The following is an 18,982-nucleotide window of genomic DNA, read 5'->3' as shown; positions in this document are numbered from 1 at the left end:
TTAATAAAATTTTAGGGACAGGGTCTCTCTCTGTCTCCCAGACTACAATGCAGTGGTACAATCAAAGCGCACTGCATCATCAAACTCCTGGGCTCAAGCAATCCTCCTGCCTCAGCCTCTCAAATGGCTGGGACTACAGGTCCAGCCACTTCAACCTTCTGGGCTCAAGCAATCTTGCCTCGGCCTCCCAAAGTGCTGGGATTATAGGCATGAACCACTCTGCCCAGTCAACAATGAATTTTACAGTTCTCAAAATGTATTTCCCCATTTATTTAGTTTATATTTTGTTTCTTTTAGCAGGATTTTGTATTTTGCAATGTAAAGAAAACTTGTGCACATGATTAAATACATTTAGTCTGAAACATTGCATACTTTATTTGGTAATAGATTTTTTGAGATTGAATTCACGTGTCACAATTCACCCATTTGAATTGTACAATTCAATAGTGTTTAGTATAGTCTCAGAGTAGTGCAACCGTCACCACAATCTTTTGGAGAACATTTTTATCACCCCAAAAGAAACCTTATGTCTTCTAGCATTGGGTCTTCAATTTCCCACATTCCACAGCAAGTTACATTAAAAAATATATACCTACTAATCCACTTTCTATCTCTGTAAATTTATCTATTTCATACATTTTCTGAAAATGGAATTATATAATATGTGATCTTTTGTTCCTGGCTTTTTTCATTAGCTTAATATTTTCAAGAACCATTCAAATTTTGTGGAATGTACTAGTCAGTAATTCCTTCTTTTTCTGCTGAATAATATTTCACTTTCTGTTTATACCACATATTATTTATTCATCAGTTGATGAGCAATAAGATGGTTTACACTTTTGGGTTATTAAAAGTTTCTAAAAACATTCATGTACAAGTTTTTGTGTGGACATATGTTTGGTGGATCACATGTTAAATTTATGTTTAACATTTTGAGGAACTGCCAGGCTGTTTCCCAAAGTGGCTGTAACATTTTACATTCTCACTAGCAATATGTGAGTTCTAATTTTTCCACATCTTTGGCAAAATATGCTATTATATGTCTTTTTCATTATAGTCATTCTAGTAGATGTAACATAGCATATCATTGTGGTTTTGATTTGCAATGTTATAATCTCTAATGATGTTGGAGATCTTATCTTGTGCTTGTTAATCATTTCTATATCTTCTATGGAAAAAAAAACCATCTATTCAGATTCTTTGTTAATTTTTAAAAAATTGAGTTGTGTTTAATAATGAGTTGTAAAAGCTCTTTATATATTCTAGATACAAATCCATCCCTCATCAAATATATGATTTGCAAAGATAATCTTTCTTTCCCTGTTTTGTACTTTTATTTTCACGCTCAGTTCTATTCCACTGAGTTGTATGTGTCTCCTTATGCCTGTACCACATTGTGTTAAGTTTTGTAGTAAATTTTGACATGAATAAGTAGAAGTTATCCAGTTTTGTTCCTTTTCATTCCCAAGATTGTTTTGACTATTCTGGTTCCCCAGAACTTCCACTTAAATGTTAGTACCAGCCTGCCAATTTCCAGAAGCCAGCTGGGATTTTGCTGGAGACTGCATTAATGCATTTATTGTTAAAATGACAATAATAAGAAGTATTGTCATTTTAACAATATTTAGTTTCTTTGCCATGTACATAGAGTGTCTTTCCATTTATCTAAATTTTCTTTCACTTATTTTACAATGTTTGGCAGTTGTAAGTGTATAAGATTCCACTTTTGCACTTTGGTTAAATTTATTGCTAAATATTTTATTCTTTCAGATGCTATTAAATTGAATTTTTTTCCTGCAGTCTTGCTCTGTGGCCCAGACTGAAGTACAGTGGCATGATCACAACTCACTGTAACCTCGAACTCCTGGGCTCAAGTGGTTCTCCACTTTAGCCTCCTGAGTAGCTAGGACTAACATGACTAACTAAGTTTTTAGTTTGTTTGCCTGTTTGTTTCTTCATTTGTTGTTGAGACACTCCTGCTGTTGCCCAGGCTGGTCCCAAATTCCTGGCTTCATACCATCTTCCTGCCTTGGCCTCCTAAAGTGTGGGGATTACAAGCGCGTGCCACTGTGCCTGACTGGGAATTATTTTCTTAATATCATTTTGAATTGTTCATTCCTGATGTGTAAAAATATAGTTGATGATTTTATCCTGCAACCTGAATTTCTGCTGAACTGAATTTATTAAGTTCTCTTTGATTTTTAGTTGATTTCTTAAGTTATTCCATATGCAACATCATAACATTTATGAATTGAGATAATTTTCTTTATTCCTTGTCAGTCTGGATTACTTGTTTTCCTCATATTTTTACATAAACGTCCTGGCTGGCACCTCCAGTACAATGTTGAATAGAAGTCTGCAAGAATAAATATTCATGCCTTCTTCTTTTTGGAAAATCATTGAGTCATTCATTAATCACTAAGTACGATGTGAGCTGTTGATTGTTTTGTAAATCCACATTTTCAGATTGAAGAAGTTCCCTCCTAGTATTTATGTGTATGTGTGGTATGTGTGTTTCTAATCATGAAAATAAATAGGAATTTGTCAAATACTGTTACTTTTTGCATCTACTGAGATGATCAAGTGGTTTTTGACCTTCGTTCTACTGATATGGTATACTATGTTAATTTTTTACATATTAAACCAATATTACATTTCTGAAATAGATCCATTTGTATGTGGTGTCCACACATTTGTATATGTTGCTTGATTTAGTGCTAGTATTTGGCAAGGGTATTTTTGTGCGTATATTCATTCATAAAAGACATCTGTCTGTAGCTTTTTTTTTTTTTTACCTGATTTCTTCTATCTTCTTTAAATATCAGGAAAATACTAGTCTCATTATTATTTCTTAATGTTATTTATTAATAGACCATTTTCAAATAGAAAAATAAAACTATGGTTTTAAGATGTCCTGAAAGCCTGACATTTTAGCATGCTTTTATTTTATAAAAGTATGTTTTTCTTGTTATTCTTGCTTATTCCTTACAATAGTTTTTATGTGAAATTAAAACTCAATTTGTTATGTACATTTAATTTTTCTAAATTTTCTAAAGTAGGTATGCTTCAGGATAAATTTTCTAATGACACAGAGCTCTGTGTTTGGTCACTTTTGTTATACTGCTAGAAAATAATGGTGGTTTTGCTCCCTGAAATTTTCTTATACAGTTCCCTTTCTCCACTTGTATCTGTAATCTATCTTTTTTTTTCCCACTTTTATCTTTAGCTTTTCTTTCTTTTGTTCTGTTTTGTTGTTGCCTCTAATTGGCTTACTTTGATTCCATTTCAAACCATTTCTCTTCAGTGTGCTGTCCTGTCCTAGAAAACAGGCTTAGCTGATCAGTTTTCAGTGTTTACTGCGACATTACTGCTCCAGTCATGGGTAACCACTATGAACTCCTTGTATTCATCTGCCATTGGATTTGGCAAAACTACTTCCAATTTTCGACTGTTATTTTCAAACTGGACACCATGTTTTCCAATAAATAGCTGTTGGCTATTTAAGGGTTCTCCTATTATCATGATTGTCAAATACTATATTGAGTCTCACTACTTTTTCTTTGCACCTATAATATTTACATGAACGTCTGTGGTTGTCGGCCTTTTGCACTTTTTGAGGTTCGTAGGGATACCTTGTCTTTAAACTTTATTGTAAACAGTGTTCATGGGTTTTGAGTTTTACATATATAATTGCTCTCCTGTATTTTTAATGTTAGGATTTAGAAAACTATGTTACAATCTTCATCTTCTCAGATTTTCTTTATTATCTCTACATGCCTTCAAATAACTGGCTCATAAAGTGCTTCTCAATCACGAATTTTGGTTCCTAAAGTTATTTTCTCATTAAATTTCAATATGATTCACCAAAGATGAATATGATTAGCTATGGTCACTACACCAGTTAACTGTTAACATTAAGAGACACATTTTTAAATTTTGTATGATTTATATCAATGTCAACTTTAAGAAACAGAAAATATGAGTTCTACAGCAGTTTCAAACAGGACGACTTAAACTGAATGAATCATTTGTAGTATCTTTGAGACCTGTATTATAAAAAATTAAGTTGGTTGTTTTCACTGCTTATATTAAAATGTCAACTGAATAAAATTGAATAAATGGTAAAAAATAATTCTTATTAGCCAAGCTTTTGAGGATTTAAGCCTGTTCCTACATATTTGAGAACAAAGCCAAGGTTCAAGTGAACTGATAGGAAATGAAGATAAAGTTCAAAATATTCTTCTTTTAAGTTCAACAAAGAAAATAGTAATGAAGGAAATAATAAAAGGAAATATTCATGGAGTGAGAAAGTGTTGAACTATTCCATAGATAATGATTTGTCAGTGTTTATTATAGGACTTAGTTTGACCAATATAGTGACCGCAAATTGACACTTATTGTTGTGGGAAAAATACTACAGAGCCACATATAGAGTCTCTCCCCATCGCCCAGGTTGGAGCGCAGTGGCGCGATCTCGGCTCACTGCAAGCTCCCTCTCCCGGGTTCATGCCATTCTCCTGCCTCAGCCTCCCGAGTAGCTGGGACTACAGGTGCCTGCCACCAGGCCTGGTTAATTTTTTTTTTTTGTATTTTTTTAGTAGAGACAGGGTTTCACCATGTTAGCCAAGAGAGTCTCAATCTCCTGACCTCGTGATCTGCCTGCCTCGGCCTCCCAAAGTAGAACTAGCTAAACTTTTATTAAAGTGCTCTGCCTAGTTAACATTCTCACAATTTCAAATTGAACTACAACACATCCCTAGCAGAAAATGAAGATATGAACAATACTGCAGATAGATATTAAAACTGAAGATATTAACACCCTTGCCAGTTAGTTGTCGACATTTTTCACTCTTGATGTGGTTTATTATAACATTTGGCTTAGCACCTAAGTTTGACAATGTTTTACAAAATCTGTTCTTCAATTTCTGCAGTCCTCTATCATAGCAGATGACTATCTGGCGTAAGAAGAAAAGGAAAGAAAAGTTAATTATAAAATAAGTTGAACACTCCTCTCTTTTGTTTGTTTATGAATTATATGTGAAACACATGAGAAAAATACATGATTTTGACAATATAAAGGAAAATAGATAAAAAATAGAATGCAACTGCCTGTAAATATAAATAATAATTGGTTCCAGTAGACAAAAAATAATCCTTAAATCTGATGAATAATCCAGTTGTAAAATGTATATTATTCCTATAAGTTGGTTTCAATACAGACGTAAATATGTATGTAAAATTTAGAAGCAAAGTAGTAAACAGAAAATGCAATAAATAGCTGCTGCTAACTCAATAAATTCTTAGAGTTGGAGTTTGAACTTGCTTTTTTTGTCCCCAAGATCACATTTGCTTCATCTTATGTTCATACTTTCTCTTTTGCCAGGAAATATGTTCCAACAGATTTTGCAAACAATTTCAGTATTTCTAAAGGTAAAAAATGAAAATATGAAAAAATAAGAAAAATATATGAATGTTACTATAGAATATACATACATAAAATATATAACACAGTATATAAAATACATTAAAATGAAGTTTTATCCTATAACTTTTACTCAGTTTATGTTACTAAGTTGATCAAAGGCATCACCATGTAAAAATTACCCTCCTCTTATATTGCTGTTATCCCATATGAAATTATATTAATACAAATGTGCATAACTATTTTAAAAAATAGAGAACTTATTAAAATTTGTGAGTGTTTTCTCCCTATATGACTTCAGGCCCTGGGCATAAGGAACATGTGAATTTTCATGTCAAGGTTGAAAAATAAATCCCATTAGTATAGTGGTAATCAATTGGATGTATTTAGCACAGAAAATAAGATGTTTTTTAAATGCAGAATATGCCCCTCTATGAACTAATAAACATTTATTTTACAAACATATTTTATAAACATGGGAAAAACAGGCCAAATATAATGTGAGAATTTTGATATTGATCCATAGCAGTTTCTACTGCACATTTAACCAAATGTCTTAGTTTGAAGGTAATCAGCCAAGTATAATATGTTCATATCATATTAATATTATTCCTTATAAGTAGGGAGAAAGGTAAAACAAATTTCTGGGACTTTTCATCTCATGTAAGGACCCCTAATTGTTAAAAGATGGAGTACTGGGGGAAAGATTCAACTGAGATCAGATAAACAAGAAAGGTACAATAGTATTTATTTTTATAAAAGAAACAATTTTGCATGTAGCCTTATCTTTAAAATGTGATGCTAGTTTCAGGTAGTGGTCCTCAGATCTATTTTCTATTTATTTAATCACATGCTATTATTTTGCATTACCTGACATTTTTCTTGTAAGTAGTTATAAAATCCGCTAATCCTTCTACATGCATTTTAATAGAAAAACAGGGACTTCATAAGAGAGTCATTTTTAAAAATAAGAGTGTTAGAAAAATCAAATTGGGATAAAAAACACATAAATAAGTTTTTTTATGGTGAATATTTATTGCTTAAGGTATTTTAAACTATTTTACAAATCTATTACCCTTCAACAATATTCTCATGTCCAGTTTAATGCTGATATGGTGGAGTTAATTGAATCATGGGGGTGGTTCCCCCACCCTGTTCTCGTGTTAGTGAATAAATCTCATGAGATCTGATGGTTTTAGAAATGGGGGTTCCCTTGCACACGCTCTCTTACCTGCTGCCATGTAAGACATGCCTTTGCTCCTCTTTTGCCTTCCCCATGATTATGAGGTCTCCCCAGTCATGTGGAACTGTGAGTCCATTAAACCTCTTTTTCTTTATAAACTACCCAGTCTCGGGTATGTCTTTATTCGCAGCATAGGAACAGACTAATACAAATGCTGAAGAAGAATGATGTGACCTTTTTCACTCAGGTAGTTCCTCTTCCAGTGGTTTGATGAAGTTGTTAGTAGCAAAGGCAGGATGAAGATTTTGTAAAGAGTGGTTCAAAAGGCATAGATTGCCCTATTTGATGAAAGAATAAAAAAGTCCACTTATGTTAAAAACATTTTTCAACAGATATTAGCAAGTTGCTTGACTGTTGGAGACATTATTATGCAGGTGATGGGTACCAGTGGTCCCAGGGTTATTCTTAATGAATCCATCAGTAGTTGAAAAAATTACTCACATTTTTGCCCTTTTTAAAACTTTGACACATAAAGATAACTTCTGGATGACAGAAATTCTTGTTATATGACAAAATATGTAGCAGAGATTATATCTTTCTAGCAAAAAAAAGATTATCTCTCATATTGTTGTTCACATATCTTATAAAATCTTGTATTTATTTATTAACATCTCCACATGTCCTACTTCTGAATTTCTTGAGGGTAAAGCACAACTCTAATATCTGTTTATGCTTACATCACTTAGTACAGTGATTGGCCTGTAGTACACTACATATGTGTGTGCATTTAAATTAATGAGGCTTATAATTAAATTACAGAAAAAAGAAATGTTGATATCAACTCAATGCTGACATTATATAATCATATTACTTACAATCTATTTTCTTTGTCATTACAAATTAAATATTTTGGACAATAATGGCAAACTCTGAAGGAGCGTGCAGTTTAGAAAGACTATATGAATAAAAACTTATTTGGTATGACATTTCCAAATTATACTACTTTTTGAGATCAGTGAATGCTTTATGGCTTGAAAAAATAAGTCTCTGAATATTTTTACATTCACTTTGGCCTGCGGTGCTTTTTCAAACAGATATAAAAGCAGAATTATGCCTTTAAGCCATTAAGGTCAGGATCTAAATTTTCAAAATGTCTAAATTAGGGTTAGCCTATGAATAATTTCTAGACAAACACTTAGCAAGATGAATATCATGCCCCAGGATCTCAAAATTTCGCTGAAAACAGAAAAATACATGTCAGCATGGAGTGAATCTCCATAAACATATCAAAAAATAAAAATAAAAAACCCAGAGAGAAACAAACAAAAATAAGGCAGAGAAGGTATCTGCTCTCTTATGAAATCATTTCTTGTGCTATGACATAAATATTAAAGTTAAATCATCACTATTATGTGATACAATACATATTCGGTCAAATCATTTAAGAGATCTCATTTTTCATATCATCCATTTTATAATCAGATATGATTGCCTATTTCAATGTCAAAAAAAAAATACATAGAGAGAGAGAATATGTGGTTAACATGTATTATCTAAAAACAGCAACGTGAATTTTATACTGTTTCAATGGAACAATCGTTTTTAAACAAATCAATGAATCATAAATGTTAGAAAATACACTTACCGATATTAGGTCTAACATTTAAGTCTCTAATCCATCTTGAATTAATTTTCGTATAAGGAGTAAGGAAAGGATCCAGTTTCAGCTTTCTACTTATGGCTAGCCAATTTTCCCAGCACCATTTATTAAATAGGGAATCCTTTCCCCATTTCTTATTTCTCTCAGGTTTGTCAAAGATCAGATGGCTGTAGATGTGTGGTATTATTTCTGAGGACTCTGTTCTGTTCCATTGGTCTATATCTCTGTTTTGGTACCAGTACCATGCTGTTTTGGTTACTGTAGCCTTGTAGTATAGTTTGAAGTCAGGTAGCGTGATGCCTCCAGCTTTGTTCTTTTGACTTAGGATTGTCTTGCCAATGCGGGCTCTTTTTTGGTTCCATATGAACTTTAAAGCAGTTTTTTCCAATTCTGTGAAGAAACTCGTTCGTAGCTTGATGGGGATGGCATTAAATGTTAGACCTAATACCAGAAAAACCCTAGAGGAAAACCTAGGTAGTACCATTCAGGACATAGGCATGGGCAAAGACTTCATGTCTAAAACACCAAAAGCAACGGCAGCAAAAGCCAAAATTGACAAATGGGATCTCATTAAACTAAAGAACTTCTGCACAGCAAAAGAAACTACCATCAGAGTGAACAGGCAACCAACAGAATGGGAGAAAATTTTTGCAATCTACTCATCTGACAAAGGGCTAATATCCAGAACCTACAAAGAACTCAAACAAATTTACAAGAAAAAAACAAACAACCCCATCAAAAAGTGGGCAAAGAATATGAACAGACATTTCTCAAAAGAAGACATTCATACAGCCAACAGACACATGAAAAAATGCTCATCATCACTGGCCATCAGAGAAATGCAAATCAAAACCACAATGAGATACCATCTCACACCAGTTAGAATGGCGATCATTAAAAAGTCAGGAAACAACAGGTGCTGGAGAGGATGTGGAGAAATAGGAACACTTTTACACTGTTGGTGGGATTGTAAACTAGTTCAACCATTATGGAAAACAGTATGGCGATTCCTCAAGGATCTAGAACTAGATGTACCATATGACCCAGCCATCCCATTACTGGGTATATACCCAAAGGATTATAAATCATGCTGCTATAAAGACACATGCACACGTATGTTTATTGCAGCACTATTCACAATAGCAAAGACTTGGAATCAACCCAAATGTCCATCAGTGACAGACTGGATTAAGAAAATGTGGTACATATACACCATGGAATACTATGCAGCCATCAAAAAGGATGAGTTTGTGTCCTTTGTAGGGACATGGATGCAGCTGGAAACCATCATTCTTAGCAAACTATCACAAGAACAGAAAACCAAACACCGCATGTTCTCACTCATAGGTGGGAACTGAACAATGAGATCACTTGGACTCAGGAAGGGGGACATCACACACCGGGGCCTATCATGGGGAGGGGGGAGGGGGGAGGGATTGCATTGGGAGTTATACCTGATGTAAATGATGAGTTGATGGGTGCTGACGAGTTGATGGGTGCAGCACAGCAACATGGCACAAGTATACATATGTAACAAACCTGCACGTTATGCACATGTACCCTAGAACTTAAAGTATAATAATAATAAAAAATAAATAAAATAAAATAAAAAAATAAAAATATTAAAAAAAAAAAAGAAAAGAAAATACACTTACCGAGACAAAAGTGACAGATAATAATCGGCACGTGGTTGTAGCTCCTATGTGGGATCGCACAATTTCAGCATGTAATTTTCATCTTTGCCTTTAGACTCAATTTCACCACAGCATTCACAAATGAATAGACACTTAAGGAAAGATTCGTTCTCACCAACCTTGTGGCTAGTCTAGATTAGAATACAATTCCTTCCAAGAGGAATGATAATTTTCATATATTTTTCAATAAAAAAGTAAGCCATACTGAATGTCTCCTTTCTGATACCAAATCTCTTAGGTTGTTAGCCAGTAATAAGGAAGTTTAATATTAATCATGTAGTCATGCTTAAAATAAATGTCATACTTTAATAATGAAGTTTAAAGCCATGTTACCCCACTTCTTACTGTTATTTCTCCACTGCCATTTTCCTATCAAGTAAGTTGTACTCATTGTCTCAAGAGAAATGTGGATTTAGCATAAAACAAATAATTTAATCAATTGGTGAATTTTAAGTCATGGCAAATGCAATAGTATATGATCAAACAAATTTAACGAATGTAAAGTTATTTTGAATAACATTAAGTAATTTTAAGTTTAATAATTTAAAATTTCAGAAAATCATAATGATAGTAGAAAACATTCCCATATAATTATTAGTTCTCTATTGTTAATATCTTACATTAACATGGTGGATTTATCAAAATGAGGAAACTGCCATTGACTCTTTATTATTAACTAAACTCTAAACATTATTTAAATTTCTTTTTTTTTTCTGGTTAGAGTTCTCCTCTGTTTCAGAAATTTGTTACATGTACTCAGTCTCCTCTCATGTGTAACAGTTTCTCAATATTTTATTTTTTAATTTTTTTCATACCTTACCTTGATAATCTTGAGGATTAATAACATAATAACCCATTTTACAGGTCACTTGTAAAATGTCCTTCGAAATGGGTTTTTCTGACATTTTTCTCATGATTAGATTGGGGTTATGGGTTTTTGAAAGGAATACAACAGAGGTGATGTGCTCTTCCCATATATCAGATGAAATATGATATGCACATGAGACCATTGATAATTTACCACCTGATTAAGGTAGTGTTTGCCAGGTCTCTGAAAGCTAAAGTTACTGTTTTTCTCTTTGCATGCTCACTTCTTCGGAAACAGGTCACTAAGTCTAAGCCATCCTGAAAGGATAGTGACTGGCTGGTAATTAAGCACTTTTGGAGGGGGCAGTACCTACGTATATTATTTGGCATTCTGCAAGGAAGGTTTTTTTTCTTTTTTCCTTATTTATTTGTTTGTGCAATAATTTATATAGGTTTGAGTTCACATATATATATTATAGATTGAGTTATTGCACAATACTACATTATCTATCTCATTGTTCAGTTTTCTCCAGCTTGACCTTTTGGAGCTCTCTCAGATTGAATCCAGTGTCCCTTTGGCATGCCCCTTCTACTTTAATTTTTGAGTACTTTGTTACCTTGTGGTACTATTTGAGCTCACAACTCACTTGGCATTTTCCCTGCCTTAGCCTTAAAATGAGATATTCATTCTAAGAGAGTTTGTTTTTATTTGTTGGAGAATAAAAAAAAAAAAAAGAAAAAAAAAAAGACAGGATTGAGCTTTGTTGCTCAGGCTCTGGAGTGCAGTTGCACAAGCATAGCTCACTGCAGCCTCAAACTCCTGGGTCCAAGCGATCCACCTGCCTCTGCCTCAGACTCCTGAATAGCTGAGAGTACAGATACACACCACCATGCACAGCTAATTATTTATTTTTACTTTTGGTAGAGATAGGGTCTTTCTATGTTGCACAGACCGGTCTCGAACCCCTGACTTCATGGGATCCTCTTGCCTCAGCCTCCCAAAGTGTTGGAATTGCAGGTATGAGCTACTTCTCCCAGCTGAGAATGACATTTAAGTGCCAACATCTGAGTGTTTCATATGCTCATTATCATAGGAGCATCATTTTAAAGCAAACTTATTTTACCTTTTAAATTTTGATTCTTGAGAGAAGGTTTTTTGTTCATTAAGAGTTCTAAAATGCTGAGTATATGTCTCAAAAACAAAATCTTTTGGATTTCTACCTTGTCTTGAAGGATTTTAAGATGAATTTGAGAATAGATATTGGTGTGTGGTGGTCAAAAGAGAAAAATGTCCCTTCCCAAATGGATTAACAGTAAAGACTAGATGGTTGGCTGAGAATCAGAGAATCTATGACTAGATCTCATAGACTCTAAGATCTCTAAGAAGTGACCATCTCTTCCCTACACTTTGTGTTGAACTAAAAAAAAGTCAGGGAGGCTAAAAAATTCATAAATAGATTTGAAGTGTCTTGGGGGCATAAATGGCATTACTGTCCTTTCCATAATATAACCCAGTAACAACTAAATCTTCAAAAAGTGTGTTAAACATGGTACCTTTGCCAAAGGCTCAACCAGCTTGTCTCTAGGACAAGTAGAGTCATGATGTATGACAGCTACGTCTAGATAAGAGTATCTGTAGGAATTCTCAGATGGTCAATAAAAACAGTGGGTGTCAAGAAACCAAACCAGATGAGTTACAACGTAGCTGAGGTCAGGGAGAAAGAGAGAGGTACCTGTTAAGATCAATATTGTTCCAAGTGTTTCAGTTCTTCCTGTAGGCCTAGAGTAAGATTAAAATGTCTTACTACTTGTGCCCAGATGGGACTTTGGGAGTACTTCTGGTTGATGAGTTGTGAGCAGAAATGGGAAATGGGATATTCCATGTCTAGAATGAGCATTTGATTTCCAATAATAGGCTCTCCAAAGCAGTTTTTCCCTTCGTTTACAGCTACCAGTAACATATCACATGTCTTTTCTTTTTGAGATAATTTTCTGTTATCATGAACAGCACAGAAAAGATAATAACAATAAAAGGCAGAATTATTCATTGGCCCTTGAAGGACAAGTAGCAGAAGCAAGAAATGAAACCATTGAGATTTTGAGGTTGTTACTCCAAGCATCCTGAGTAATCTTGACTAAGACAGAATTAAAAGCAGGTGACCTTCGCTTAATTCCAGGACAATATAGAGCTCTAAAAACCTAATTCTGACTTGAGAAATAATAGAGAAATAATCCCCAAACTCTGAGTTTAACAAGAAGAGAAATAAATTGTTTAATAGAGTATCATGGGCTATATTATTATTAGTCACCTTTAACATATTTGCATATTTGCTATATCTGCTGATATGTAAAAAATAAATTAGCTATTCAGGCATACAAAGTAGTGGAGAAACTTTAAATGCATATTACTAAGTGAAAAAAGCCAGTCAAATGGCTATATATTGTATAATTACAATTATAGGAAATTCTGAAAAAGGAAAACTATATAGAGATAGTAAAAAGTTCGATGGTTGAAGAAGAGAAGAACAAATAAATTAAATACAAGGGAATTTTAGGATAGTGAAACTATTATTTATGATACTTTAATGGTGTATGCATGACGTTATGCATTTATCAAATCCTGTAGAACTTTACAACAAAAAGAAAAAACCATAATATATGCAAATTTTAAAAAGTTATGCAGGAAGTAAGGGTATCCTAGGAAAGAATGCAGATTATGACAAACATGAGGATTTAACTGTAATACAAATGAAATATTCTCACAAAGGTGGTGAGGGAAAGGGGCTGAGGGAAATAACTGAAAATAGAGTCTACACAACTAAAGGAAAAAAACTGCACATAAGCACTCTAATAAATAGAGTTTCTTTTATGAGGACAGTTTAACAATTTTGATGATACTGTACGTGTGTACTGGAATTGAACATTTAAGAAATGAATGGCAAATGGGGACCTGATTTCTGACTGCTGGAGTGGAAATTTATAGGTCAGCAACAGGAGGAGGCTATATTGATCCATGCTATAATGGGTTAGAGTTGGAGATATTATTAAGAACTCATGTTTAACTAAAATAGAGGCAGATGGTTAAATACAGAAGTGTTTGTAGGTCTGTATATATACTCAGGTTAGCATACACTTATATTGTATATTCCTTTGCTTCATTGGCTAAGAGAAACTAAAAGAAGCAACATCCCCGTAGCAAAAGCACATTTAGTACCCAAATTTTGATTTCTAACATCATTAACATTATTAATAAGATGAACAAGGGTTCCTTGGCAAAATGGCAGATTCTAGGACTGAGGTAGAAAATATACAAGATGAGCTTAGGGTATCTTACAGTACCCAAAATTAAAGAAGTGCTAAAGGAAAGAAAAAAATACATTGATGGAACTATGTCAAAGTGGCATAGGAACCATCTGAACGAGCTCCCAAAGACCAAAACTGGAATAATTTCAGCAATTTGATCTCCCCCTGCCAAATCCATCACCTTAGTCTAGTCATGAGAAAAACAAGACAAATTCTGATAGAATAGCTGCCTAAAATATACCTGACCAATACTTCTCAAAAACTGAAAAGGTCATCAAAGCCAAAGAAAGTTCTGGGGAACAGTCACTGCTAAGATGAGCTTAAAGAGATGTGACAACTTCATGTATGTTGTATCCTTGATGGTATCTGGAATAGATAAAGGACATTCAGAATATAGCATATCAATATCACTTTATTAGTTGTAACAAATGTAGATACAAATGTAGGATGTTAATAGGAAAAACTGTCTTTTGGGTATGTTATGCGCAACTTTTCTAACAATGTAAAATTTTTCTTAAAATGTTTATTTAAAATGGTATATACAGTAGGATTCTTATAACACACATCCTTCTATTAACCTTCTATATTTCTTTTATATCTTTATCTGTCATATATATACAAACACATGGCTTAGAAGTCAGACAAAATACTATTTTGTTTAAATGATATTCATTTTAAAATTAAGATTTTACCACTTCTGAGGTTCAGGTGAATATCATCATCATGTAAGAAAATTATTGGAGTACAAATAAATATCTAAAATTTTATCTAAAATTGTAATTTTATTATAAAAATTGCAATTAACTTTAAAGTTACAAATGGCAGGGTTGGAACTATGATTTCTCTACACTGATGGCTGCCAGATTACTTCATTACTTCTATGTACATTACTGAATACCTTTTTAAATGAAGTTTAGTGAATGAGGAATTTTTTTAATATCTCACTTTTTTTATGGTACCCTATTTACTTCATTATATCTGCACCAATTTTGATTAATCTGATATGGCCTCATTTGTGTTTTCCTTGTTTTTTCAACCAGTTAAAATTTGAGATAATAAAAGTAACTTCTATTTTATTTTGCCCTCACAGAATGTGGTATTTTATTTTGCCCTCACAGAATGTGGGTATTTATAAGTATTATAGGTATTTATGGGTAATATCTTCATACCATCAAAATTTTAAATTTTTAAAAAATTGCTTTAATTTAAAATTATTAAAGCTTTATAACATTATAAATATTAAAATATTAAAATATCAAATAATTATACAAGATTAGAATTATAATATCTAAATGCTATTATTATTTTATCAATCAACATTTTATAAATATTTGGCATAAAGACTGTAGCATTTTTCAAAAGGTTCTCGAGCTAAAATACTTTCTAAATACATTTCAATCTACTCTGAAAGCTTATTATGTTGTTTTTATAGGAATTAAACAATTTTTATAATAATTATTATCTCAGCAATTGAGTAAATAATACACTTTTGTGTGTATATTGAATAATATAATTTTAATACAGAAAGAATATAAAAAACTTATACTCCAAATTACACATAAAATACCTTCCTATATGTAAAAGTAAATGTTTGATATTAGTACATTCAAATCCATAACTTGTTGTATCACTAAAGTTGTTAGACTTTATAAATCAAGTACAAGTTTATTTGTGAGTATATATAAATTCAAAATAATGAATGCAATAAATAGTAATACCACTTTTATATTATTAGAAATTGTAATGAGTGGTCATCTGCTCACAGGACTTCCAAAAAGTGATTTTTTCTAATTCTGAAACAAAACCTAAATGTGTTCTGTGTTTAAATCTATTCAAACTTCTCTGTAACTTTTATGCCAATGTGTCTGAAAGCATATTTACCGAATGCTCACTAACATCCTTGATGGTGTGATTTAATGTAATACTTTATTCTTTGCATTTTTCTCTCTTATATATGTTTGCTTCTGTCTTAAAAATAAGCATGGATAATTTTTACACTATTTCTAACATTATGTCCCTCATGATCCAAGATGAAGGCTGTTTTTCCCTAATAAAAGGTTGGAATGTCTTTATTCATAGTTCACACTCAGAAAGGTCAAGCAAAATTAGTACCACATTTGTATTTACAAGATGTTAAACAATTACTCACAAGTAGGCTAATTTTAGTACTTTTGTGTCATGTGGAGATTAATCGCTTTCTTGAAGGTATCATGTAGATTGTTGTTTGTCAGTTGAGTGTGCAATTGAACAGTTTAATCACTTCTTGCTCTTCATTGCAGGCAGGAAGAGTTGGAAATTAGCTTTAAGAAGTCTAAATTTAGAGATACTGTTTTAGCTGTAACATTAGAAAATTTCTTCATTAAATTATCACACACCTGTGTATACACACACACAAAAAATATGGATTAGTTTAATAGAGAGACTAAATCAAAACTTAACAAGTGTTGTTATTTTTAAGACAAATATTAATGCCAGAATTTTGACATTTTCTAGTGCAATATATGTGCTAAGGTAATATTTTGCTGTTTTGTTTGTGTTTGAAATAGTATACATAATAAGTAAACTAAATTAGTTATGAGGCATTTATTTTGTTCAAGAGTATATATTAACATCACAAATTTTATTTTGTAAGATAATATTTTGCTAAAATTGATCTCAGATTCATGATACGCAAAATAAAAGTAATAGAACCTCAAACTACTACTATCTATGTTGTCTTTGGTTTGCTCTTTTATATAACATTATAATTAAGAATGGAGAGATTTGTTTATGTTGCCATTTATGACACCATTTGTGTTGTACTACAAACTTAAACTTTGGAGCACAGAAACTTGCTGAAAAATAAATGTAGAAATTAAATAAGAAACTGAAACACATTTTTAATATTTTGATTTCAGGTCATATCTTTTAAAATTTTATTTCTTTTCAGTGTATACCAATTTTTAAATTTTGATTTCTTCTAACTTATGAAGTTGAGTACTTAGATCATTTATGTTCAGTGTTTTCTCTACTTTTTTCATCATTAAATATTAGCTATTCCTTTCCTTATTTTATTTTTTACAAGCATGCAACAAAGCAATTCCTTCATGCGTACTTGCTGGATATGTAAATCATTGCATTTTATTTTGAGGCCACTACATATGCAATCTCTTTAAAATTTGCATGCATTTAACCAACAATTTCATCTCTGTGCATACTCCACAATTAATTATGTGTATGTGCAATGAATTTTCCTCATGGATGTATAATCACATTGCTGCTAACAGAGGAAGAAAAAAGGAAATAACACAAATATCCAAATCTTGGATCTAGGAAATTAAGCACTGCTATGATCATACATAATTTCTTTGGATTTCCTTGAACTTTCATAAAAACATTTAACAGCAGGCAACAATGCACACTATGTGTTGCTGGAGAAGAAGGTAAGATTAATGATTAAAGATAAATCTATCCCCAAAATTCTATACCTAAAAACAACAAATAAAATGCTAAAATAATCTATCTAAGAAACTTTCAGACTCAAAAGTAAGGTTTACGTAGAAAAAAGAGAGAGCTATACCTAACAAAAAATATCAGCTCTGTCACTAGTTATCAGTGTGATAATTAACACTTCACTTAACCTGTTGGGTTCTCAGTTTGTAACAGTTAAAATAGAGATAAATACATATGAGGACATACTAACTTCATAGAGTTTTGTGACTATGCTAATTGAGATAAAATATATTTTTTAATTATTTTTTTACATGTTAAAATCATTATGAAGGTATAATTGTGATATGAAAATTGTACATATTTAGTGTACATATTTTGATATATTTTAACCTTTGTATACACTTATAATACTATCACCACAATAAAGGTGCTAGACATTTCTATATGTATCTGAAATTTTCTTGTTTTCTTGTATTCTTTTTGTGTGTATGTGTTAAAAGAACACTTATCATGGGGTCTATCCTCTTAACATATTTTAAATTTGTTAAAAGAACAACTTTAGACACAATAAATTTAACAGTTTATTTGAGGAAAAAATGATTCATGAATCAAACAGCTCTCAGAATCAGGTTTGCAGAGCTCCTCCTAGCAGCGAGCAATGAGCTTTTGGTGGCCGTGGAAAGTAGGAAGGAGAGAGCTGAAGCACGCCCCCTACCTCTTGGGCCTCTGTGGTTGCTGGCGTCTCAGGTTTTTGGGTTCCACTGTGTTCCCCTCATCCAGACCCTGGTACTTGCAGCGGAAGCCGCCTGTGGTACATCTGATCCAGCCGCAGCCTCGCAAGGAGCTGGTGCCTGTGCCAGCTCCTGGAGGTGCATGCCCTGCTGCAGCAGCTGACGTGCCTGGCTGTGTGCAGTGGCCAGACCCCACAGTCACTTGCTCACACACCCCTTGCCACTCTGTACCTGGCTCTGTGCCTGGCTTGCCTTTGGCAGCTGTGGGATCCAGGACGGTAGCGTGAGCCGAGTGCAGCTTGCCAGGTCGAGTGGGTGGAACCTGCCCAGCAGGCATGAACAAAACACAAGCAGAGGTACCACCGGCTACTGAGGCTCGGGAAGCAACAGCCCCCAAATCCTGCATCATTTTAAGTGGCTCATCCGGGATCTGTAGAAGTATGAGTAAAAGCAGACTTGCTGCTTCTCTTTTTCCTTTTTTCTTTTTTTTTTTGTCCCTAAACTCCACAATAGCTAAAATGAAAGAAAAACACCGGGCTCTGTCAGCCAGTTAAGATCAAGTAGCATGGCTGTCACACTGAAGACACAGAGGACAGGTTTGCAAGCAAGGACACTGTCAATCCCCCTGTCACTCTCAGGTGTTGGGAAATGTTGGCTTTGTTCCAATCCAGTTTCCCTTCCCAGAGGTCTAGCCATTGCCTCAGAGTGGAATAAGGTCCTGGAGCAACTGATGGCATCTGTCTGAGGCCA

The 18,982-nt window shown here is 33.2% G+C and overlaps 1 long non-coding RNA gene across 1 annotated transcript; it reads right to left on the bottom strand.

The window, feature by feature from the left end:
* Positions 1 to 13,315: 13,315 nt before the first annotated feature.
* Positions 13,316 to 18,434, bottom strand: LOC126936934 (uncharacterized). The gene is made up of 3 exons (XR_007719637.1): positions 18,217 to 18,434; positions 16,239 to 16,380; positions 13,316 to 14,435 (listed from the first exon to the last, which is right to left on the bottom strand). It is a non-coding gene; the product is annotated as an uncharacterized LOC126936934 (long non-coding RNA).
* Between the last annotated feature and the right edge of the window lie 548 nt (positions 18,435 to 18,982).

This window comes from Macaca thibetana, chromosome 1 (assembly GCF_024542745.1).
Source record: "Macaca thibetana thibetana isolate TM-01 chromosome 1, ASM2454274v1, whole genome shotgun sequence".
NCBI lineage: Eukaryota > Metazoa > Chordata > Mammalia > Primates > Cercopithecidae > Macaca > Macaca thibetana.
Note: the sequence above shows the minus strand (reverse complement) of the source record. Positions and strands in the feature narration are given on the sequence as shown.